Raw genomic sequence first — 10098 nt, 5'->3', positions numbered from 1 at the left:
GCTTCATCATCCTGCGGATCGATCGGGCGTACGCTCAATCGCGTCCACGTCGGCAAGTTCTCCGAGAGAGCCTCCCTTGTTTACACCCTTCCTTCCTTTTGCTCCCACCGTCGCGTAAAAAAAAAGTCTGACGCGTCCGCGCGTCCGCGTTTTAAAGATAAAATTATCTCTACCATATTACGCCGCAGCTCAACTTCGACCGAGCGAAACAAACATGTCTTTGGTGCAAATATAGATATTATTTTCCATGTATTTTTATGATCGTGCTAAAGAGCTTTGTTCCTCTTTCTAAAAAACTTGCGTGTTTTTTTCCTACCGTATAAACAGTCCTGCCATATAAATTTTTAATTACGTTAATATTAATTAATAAATTTTGATACATAAATGTAAAAATTTTCTATATAAATCGACAAGACAGAACATTTTTCTGAACAAATTAAAGTATTTTATAATTATTAATATGAGTATTTTTGTTGAGACAGTGTTGTCTTTTATTGTCACTTCACTCTTTTCGTAATTTTTAAAGGTTATTTTTAAAATTATACTTATAAATGTAACCGAGCGTGTAATAATGTAAAACTAAGATTGTTAAACTTTTGTAAAGATTCATAATATAAAATGGCCCAATTATATAATTAACTAGAATATGAAATATAAAATGTTATTATTAATAAAAATACAAAAAATTTCTAATCACTTAATAATTGAATTCTAATTTTAATAAAATTTCCAAAATAATATAAAATTGTAAGTTTAATTTTACGTTTTTATTATTAATGTTATTTTATTTTTTACATGCTATTGTATAATAAAGATTTGAGCTATGTGTAATTGTATTTTGATTACATAAGAAAGTAAGTTTGTATTTTAATTTTTTTTGCTATTTATTACTATTCCTGAACGCGTATTTCATATTATATCCAATTTTTTAGATCCCGCTATTTTTTTTTGTTAGTGCTAAAGTTGAATTAAAATTTTAGAGATTTCTCATTAATTAGATGTTATAACTAACATATTTTTTTTAAATGTAGTATAAATTTTAATATACATTTATATCAGAGTAAATTTAAAAATTTAAAAATATTCCATGTTATCTTTGTCTTGTTAAAAAAAATTGTTCATATAAATTGTTATATTATAAAAATACATTTAAGATTAATAACAATAAGTTTCTATATAAGTGTCAAAGTATAGAGACATATTCAATCAGAAGCATTTCGATAACTAGGACATTCATCTTATCTGACAAAAAAACTTTGTTTTACTAAATAATTATGTTTATAAATCTATTTGTAAAATAATCTTGCAATTATCTTTGTATGTACAAATCATGAATACGTCATATATTGAAAACTAATTAAATGTGTATAAATTTAAGAAATTGTTATATTTTGAAATACAAAGCGCGTCTCTAGGAATTAATTAAAATACTTTGTGATTATTCCTACGTATTTTTACTGTTTCGTTGTTTTCCCTTGTTTTTCATGCTTTGCTCTTTTGTACACAGTAAACTATATCGTATAGTGTGGTCAATCGATCCATCCATCCATCCATTCATCCATCCAACCATCTATCTGTCTGATCGCTCTCTGAAAAAAAAAGCACATCGCACTTTCGGCATATTTCTACCTTTGTTGTTTAGTGCGCGACTCTCTCTGGATTTTCTCTCTGTGTGTTATTCCGTGAAAACTTTCCTCTTTCTCACTTTCTCGCACAATCCACGGGCCGCGGAAACTTAGGTGCTCGGCTGCTTCGTTTTGACTCGTACCGCACGATTTCGCGTACCGTGTTCTCATTTCCCTCTCTTCACTCCTCTCCCCGCCCTCCGCCGTGCGACGGCTTGAAATTAGCAGTCGCAAGGATTACATCTAACGTACGCTGCATTACGACTTTCGATATATCCAGTGAAGTAACCGCCGCTGATTAAACGGCTTTATTGGCAGCTGGAGATACGACTCTGCCTTGGATTTCCTTATCCTCTGCTTTCAACACTTCTCATTTACTTTCTACTTTTCGTTTTTCCGCTTGTCTGCTTGTCGTGCCTGCTGACTCGGAAAGATATTTTGCCTCCCGTTTTCTTCTTTCTTTTTTTTCATCCCCGCGTTTTCTCGCACAATTGTATAACTTTCTGCTTTCTGTGACGTCCATCGCGAAATCATTCTCAGTTTTGATATTCGATTTCTCTCACGTTTTTCCTATCTCTTATTAACACGCCTTTTCCTCCCGCTTCCTCTTTTACTTCGGTTCTACCTTAATTCGTTTCCCGCACTCTCGCAGATCTCTCTTTTCTATTTTTTATCGGCGTTTCTAAATTAAGCAATTTCTTCTCGGAAAACATTTAGAAAACAGGCTTCTGCTTTGCCCTTTTTGCACCCGCCGTAACGTAAATTAACGTCCAATAAGGAATATTAAATCTATTTTGAACAGCCCCTCGGCAACAGTTCCAATCAATCCGCAACACAGTGCCCATTAAGCTGCCCTTCATATTTTACTTCATTCATTTATAATTTATCTAGGACCTTCCGTATTGGCTTCGTTAAGTGTCGCTAGATCAATATTAGAGGATACACGAAAAAACAACCTATCTTATAGAACATTATTTCAAGACAGTTTTGTTTGCTGAAAATGTTTCACTTTAGTATTGAAATTAAATAACAGATAAAAGAGAAGAAATTTGTCAGTGAAAAAGTCTTTTCAAAGCAAAAAACGATGTATGCATTTCGATTATCACCATCGGATTAATTACTTTCTCAAGTTTTTTAGCGAAAAATAATAAAAAAGGTAACTTAAAGAAAATTGAGAGAAATAAATTTAATAAAAAGTTTGCTGCGATTCAATTGTAAAAATTGTTGAGAACCGAAGAGACCCAAAATTAATGTCATAATTAACATTTTTTACAGTTGTCGCGTTACCTTGTCGATTACTTCAGCCACTTCGTGTATTCGCAGGATTTACGTAAAGTCAATAAAGAAAGAAATCAAACAGCAAGCTGTTTACGTATCCGTTTCCATAGAGGAAAATAGAGAATGCAAAGAGACCAATAATGCTCGATTTGCTTTTCTGTTGTCTTATTGTTAGCGTGTTTGCAGCGTAGCAGCGAGCTACCATTTCGTTCTCTCTGCCTATACGTCGGACAAACATTGCCGACGGGCGCATTCGATTGTCCCTCTCACAAATCGTTCCGCGAAATATTCACAATTGCAATTATAAGCGTGGAAAAATTGGCTTCTTTTAGTTTATTTATCGAAGCGAACGAGAATTACTGAATGCGAGCCAGTTTCGAGCCAAATGGAATGCCTCGGGAACTCGAAGAGTTCACGCTGCGAATCGAAAAGGCGCGGTAATAGAACAAAGGTATTTACTTTCCTCCGTGCTGCGTCTAAACTTGTTTATGTCGATTTGTGGGTATCCTCCGAGTAGAGATCCCGATAAATCGTCGATCAAAGAATTAGACGAGGAACTACGAGGGACATCTTTTTGAGACGAAGTACGTCTGCAGATATCAGAGATTTCTTTTTGACATATTAGTTGTACAATTTGCAATGAAATATTTTAATTAAAGAGATGCGTTAAAATAAAATAAACTGTTTCAGTAATTCAAGTTTTAAAAATTCAAGTAGACATAAAGAGTAAAAAAAGACATTAATTAAAAGATTATTCTAGTGTGTAAAAAGGTTCGTCTTTTCTTTGAGAATTTTTTGAAAGATAATTAAATATTTCACATATTTTACTATGCTTTTACACATATTTATTTACATAATAATAAATATCTTTATAGTAAATATCTTTATGACAAATTTATAACAAAATATTTATTAGTTTGTATATTACATACATTTAAGAACAAACACATTTTTCAAAACAGCTGACATAATTTCTTAAAAACTACTGAAGTTATCGACTTCAATATGCATATATTATGTGTAAAATACATTTCTATTTGTCTCATAAATTAATCTCATAAATTGCTAACTTATGTGTATTATAAATTATTAAAATTGTTTTAAAAAATGCGTATTATTTTTTTAAGCATTTAAAACTAGTTGAATTTAATATGTATGAAAAAAAGTTAATTTATAAATAGCAATAACTGTATATGTACAAGTAGATGTAAATATATAAAAGCATAAAAAATATTGTGCAGTAGTATTTTTAAATACCTAAAAACAAATCACTTTTTTGCGTTCTACACTATAATTTAGATTAATTAGAAAATGAGATACGTAATCATATATATCAATCATATATATAACGATTAAGCCCAGATTAAGGATAATTGTATCAAGTGCTATCAAATCAATTAATTCACTTATAGTTAATTAGATTATGATTTACGTCAGTTTTCATACACACGCTTAGTAACACAAATCTGTTAATTACTACAGTTAGCAAACTGTATAATTAATTATTAACTCGATCAGACTGGAGTAGCTTATTGAGATAGTATTAACATAAACAATTAACATGCCTCGAGCTGTGGATATATCGAGTGAAGCGAAATTCGTGATTAATCGGTTAGGAGAGTTGTAGTTCTCTCATCGAATTGTATTAATAAGGACAGTACGCTTAGGAACCACAACAAGCGCCCGCTTAACCTATATATTAGCAAACAATAATACGATTATTGTTATCGAACTTTGTCAGAAGAAAATACTTGAGAGCAAAGTGATTGAAAAAAAAGGACAATCGCAATAAAAAAAATATTGAGTCGCAAAATTTTCGAGATTTAATTATAACGATTGTTTGTATATAATTATGTCTGTAGTGTCTGTAAAATTTTTGTGCATTTCTCTATTCCGGAAACAGTTTAAAATGAAAAACTGCGAAATATGTGTTCGATCATTTCAAAGGAATATCCTGTTCTATCCTCCACCTATCTAACCCCTTTAAAAAAGTAGTGATAATTTTGAGTCATACCCAAAATATAAGAGATGAGGACAGACTTTGTGGGCATCCTTTAATTCTGATGTCATGCAAAAAAATGGTCCTGCGACAATATATATAAGAGTGGTTAATTAAAAACGCAAGTTTTAAGTTCAATTTTGGAGTTCACCTAAACAAAATTATGATTTTAAGCCAGCCGTTAGAATTGCGAGGGTATCGTTCACTTCGACCCAATTGCCATATCGATTTGACACGGAACGACTTCGTGATCACGATTACGCGATCTCCCATACGATAACAACGGGCCACTATCTGAAAGCATGAAACGGAACAGAAGCGCCTAGATCACACTTCCTCTCGCGAGCTTTCCGCCGCGTGAGAAAGAACGCAATTTTTCCCTACGTATACATAATATTTACGCTCACGACGCGCAGCGCACGGTCCAATGATAATATCCATAAAAGTGATCGGTATTCCAACGAAATATATCGCCGACTAATCAGGACAAGCCGGCAATGTGGCGTACAGCGTATTAAAAGTAAAACGTTCTCCGACTCGCTAGCACGAGCGGCAAGCGAGAGCGGATAACCGTAAAATATCAATAAATTAATAAGCCCTGCGTCTCCGTTCTTCTCTCTCCCTTTTTTAGAGAACGCGATGGCAAACGGGACAAAGGGAGAAAGAGAGAAGCGAAGCTTTTACGAAGCAAATCGTAATCGCGCGAAGACGACGAAGGCGCTCCGCTCGGCTGAGCCCGCGGCCTATTCTCGGTGGCGGCCGTTTGCTAATTCATGCGAGGATACTTCGTCGCAACTCTTATTCGTTCCGCTCGGTAAATTACTAAGCGAATTACTCACGCCCCTTGATGAAAGCCGAGGCGGCGTGTTGCTCGGCTGCGCGTTCGATTAGCGCTTGGTCGACCTTATCTAAGTTATCCCTCAGGTGCCGTCAGGCGCGTTCAGGTGTCTTTACACCTCTCACACCTCATTTCTCGCTGCCGCGAACGGTACACGTGCTCCTCCCTCGTGTTATTCTCCATCTCGCGCCATCCTCTCCCTCTCTCTCTCTCTCTCTCTCTCTCTCTCTCTCTCTCTCTCGGGGTGTCCCTTTTTCCTCCCTTAACCATGCGCTCACGAGCCCTTTGCGATGTTCACGGGGAATTTAACCCGCGTGTGTTTACGTGGAATATCCAGGCCGCTTTGACCAGCGGCGAGCGCGCCCTTATTGGATAACGTAGGATACCGTTCGCCATTCGCGTAAACGGAATGGAACGGTGGTACGTCGTTTTCCGTGGTTGAAAGGCGGGAGAATGCGGAATAAATCGCTAAACGCTCAAATCTAAATTAAACAATTCACAATACTATTATATTCCATTTGTCCGTGCGCGCGCGCTTCCAGAGGTTCCAGTTTCTTTATGTACTCCTTGATGCTCCACTTTAACTCCTCCATTATGCTCGAAGTAGAATCGACCTCATTTTATCCTATCGTCTCATTCAACCGATGCGGTCGTCGCTTCGAGCTGCTCCTCCTCCAGCGTAAATAGCACAAACGGCACCCCCTCCCGAGGCGGGAATTTATTCGGTCCCAAGGCGGTGTGCTTTCACAATCAAGATATCGACGATTGATTAAGTAGCATCTGCGCCTTCGTTATCTTATGGTCGATCATCCTGAGGCGTTTTAAACGTCGATCATCCTTACTGCACAAGTCGCTTACGAGATTCTTGTCGATCCCAATCTCGAGCGCCGTTGAATCTTGATATTTTCATCTACCCCTCCGCCTACCCTTGTGCCTTCAATTTGCAGTTAATTCAAATGGAAGGTTTCTATTGCGTTCATCCGGTCGCGGATACCATCACGGGAAGCTTTCACGTTCGCGAAGCGAGCGGACGGCGAACGTCGGCGGCGATTCGGGAAGCTGCGGGAGGGTCGTAACCTCCCGCGGGATCGCAGATATCGAACTTTTTAATCCCGCGGGAAAATCCGACGGAGAACCGCTGCCGCGCCAGCAGTTTCGAGAGCGGCTATCGTTCTCGTCACGTATGGACGTGACACGTCCGCCGTGTCGCGTCGCGAGTTTCTCCGTTTCTCGAACACGTATACTCGGGCATACGTGGATTTTCGTGTGTAAAAAAGTCCGATTCCGATATGATTTTCGAATCATCATCTGCGAATCAAAAACTGAACGGAATATGTTATGCGTTTCGTTTTTTAAAATCTGTTCGAGCTGATGCCTTCGGCTTGGCGTCCAACTTTTGATTCTGCCCTCTGTAACTTTTGACTTCATGTTTTAACTATAACGTAGGTTTGCTGCACGTCTGATGTTTCTGTATATTTTTAAACAAACTTGTGAGCAACTCTTCAACAAAATCGAAACAAAATTGCTACCACGGTGTTGTACTCTTTTTTGTAACCACAGATCAATTTTTTAATTTATTTTTCAAAAGTATTTAAAAGTAATTCTACCATGTAAAACCGGATTTCATCAGTGCTTAAGAAGAACCTATTTAAACTTGCTAAAAGAAAAATCTTACTAATCATGATAAAGAATATTAATAATTATTTAAATAAAATAATTGATTTTTAAAATAAACTTTTATTAAATAAGGATTATAATATCGGGTTTTTTTTTACACAATGCGAGCTTGCTAAAAACGTGACGATCAACTAGCGTTAGCTGTCAAAAAGATAAAAAACTTAACTTGCATTATTATAATAGATTATTTAATTCAAAAATCCACGTAACAATTCACAACATTACATTTTTATTTTATTACAAGTAATTTTCTCTTAAGTCGGCTCAAAAGTCGGCAATCAACTTTCAAATTTTGAAAATAAATAAATAATAGGACAATGTTATATTAAAAAATTGAAAATTTGTTCAAAATTTTTGTAATAGAACTGCCTCAATTGTTTTTAAATATTATTTCAATTATTACTAAATAATCAAAATGATTAATGATATACATCTTCACAGAAATTAAACTTAGATACATACTTTATTTTTGCATTATCTGCTCTCTTTAATAACTTACAGAAAAAAAAAACAACACGATCATTAAACGTAAACTATATACGAACAAATTTAATAATAGTTTTAATATAATTTTCCTTGGTGAGTTTAATAAGCTATGTCATTTATGTCATTTATACAAGTTACATCTGTGCAAATTGTTGTAAAATGTTAAATTACGTATTATAAAGTTTTTAAGATGATTGTATTACGTAACTGAATACAGTAATGTAGCAGTTGTACTAGTAATAAAGATATATCTACACCATCTTGGAATTTACGAAGCACAATTACATTCTACACGATTCTTATTCTGCTTTATTCTTCTTACAAGTATCACCCCAATAAATAAAATTATTTAATTTACCTAACTTCATTGTATTCCGACCTAATTTTATTCCTAACTTAATTCTACCCTTAACCTCTCCTTTTATTACAGTGTTCTTGCATTTCCCTCTTCTTCTCCCCTTCCCCCTCCGGCGCGAAGTAATCACAAGTGAATTATTTATTACCCCGGTTTCAAAGGTGTAATAATTTATGCTAACAAAAAAAAAGAATCACGAATTCTTTAAATTTTACTTCACCGTTGTTAAATTATTTATTCTATTTCGTCACGTAGTCTGCATAAAAGATAAGGAGTTCAGGAAATTTTAACGCTCCGTCTGGGAAAGCAGACATTCAAGTTATTTCGTGCTGCATTCCCGCTGCATGTTAAAAATCCAAGTAGAGCAATACGGAATCGCGATCTCACGGAAACCATAATCCGCAGCGAGACGGAACACAGTGCAGGATGAAATATCTCGCGATCCTCGTATCAAAGTATCCCCGTCGTATAACCGTACGTTTCGCACTCACCTCGCGCCGCGTCCCGCGGATCCGCCAAAACGCGTCCGCGGGTGAGTTTCTCTCCCTTTTTTTTTCACGACAGCCGTAACGTGGACATTGCCGTGAGCCGTTACGCGTACGCGGCTGTGGCGTATACGATGAATCGCCGGAAAAATGAGGCGGAAAGGAAGAACGGGAGCGACGGAGGGCAACGCCAGGCCGAAAGGGTGGCAAGCACCAACGGGTGATGGTGAAAAGACGGAATGAGGGGGGAATAAAGGACAAAACAACGGGGGCGTACAGGGCGAGCGCGAGGGACGAGGAGCCTCGACGCAAGCGGCGAGGCACGAGAGTGTTAACTGTCCTTTGAGTCTCGTCGACTGGAACATCTCACCCGTGCAACAACGTCTCACTCGGTCCATGGGCTCTCTCGGGCTGTGTGTGTATGGTCGAGCTGCGACGGCGAGGCCAGAGCAGCATGGTCGGCTGCCTCGTAAAAAGGCATTTTCGCAGCTCCACTTGCGCCCAAAATGGCGGACACATCGGCTCCCGGGGGCCGTGTAAGCATCGTGTAACGACATACCTGATTACACCTAGTGACCAGTGAGCCGAGCGCGTTCCCGCCGTCCCCCTTCTTCACCGTCCTCCTTTCGCTCCCTCCCTCCCTTCCCCCGGGAGTATCGGTATGCTTCGGTAAATCGTTAAGAACGCACCTCGTTGGGCTCCGGCCTCCATATCATCGCCGGTGACTGTCCAGTCTTCCGTGGTGTATAATCGCCTGTATTATTAGCGACGTGCTTGGCCCTTGCGCAAAACGGAGCAACCCTCTCTCGGAGCGCCCTGTAAATACATCATGCCGCGCTTACGTGCTGCTGGCGTCGTAAGCAGATTGAAGGTACATCCTCGACGTTACCGAGAGGCGTTGTAATGCATCGTACGGAAACACAATACGTTGCACGTTATGCGTACAGGCTCAGGAGATCGCTTTCGTGAGATCAGTTCATTTCGCTAATGAGTTAGAACTTCTTCCGTCTGTACTGTCTGCGATTTGGAAACAGCGAATACATTAAAGTTCGAAAATTAATTTAAAAAATTTTAATCGTATGATTGATTGTATTATTCTGTAATATTAAAATTATTGACAGCATCGTATGCTGTCAATTCTGAATCTAAGATTTTGAATCTAAGATCAGTATAGTATTGATAGTTGGTTTATGTTTAGATCATCTTAAGAATTATCTCATAATATCACAAACTAATCACAGAGCCGTATTACGATTTTAGGACATGACTTGTGATGGTCTTAAAATAAAGATTGATTATCAATATCGATCTAAAAAGTTTAAATGTGAATCAAATACATGGACAATCTCAAATTT

The 10098-nt window shown here is 37.4% G+C and overlaps 1 pseudogene; it reads right to left on the bottom strand.

Moving 5' to 3' along the window:
• Window positions 1-941: 941 nt before the first annotated feature.
• On the bottom strand, window positions 942-9620 carry LOC118644451 (annotated as a pseudogene).
• Window positions 9621-10098: the final 478 nt, after the last annotated feature.

The sequence above is a fragment of the Monomorium pharaonis genome, chromosome 2 (assembly GCF_013373865.1).
Source record: "Monomorium pharaonis isolate MP-MQ-018 chromosome 2, ASM1337386v2, whole genome shotgun sequence".
NCBI lineage: Eukaryota > Metazoa > Arthropoda > Insecta > Hymenoptera > Formicidae > Monomorium > Monomorium pharaonis.
This window is presented reverse-complemented; position numbering and strand designations above follow the sequence as displayed.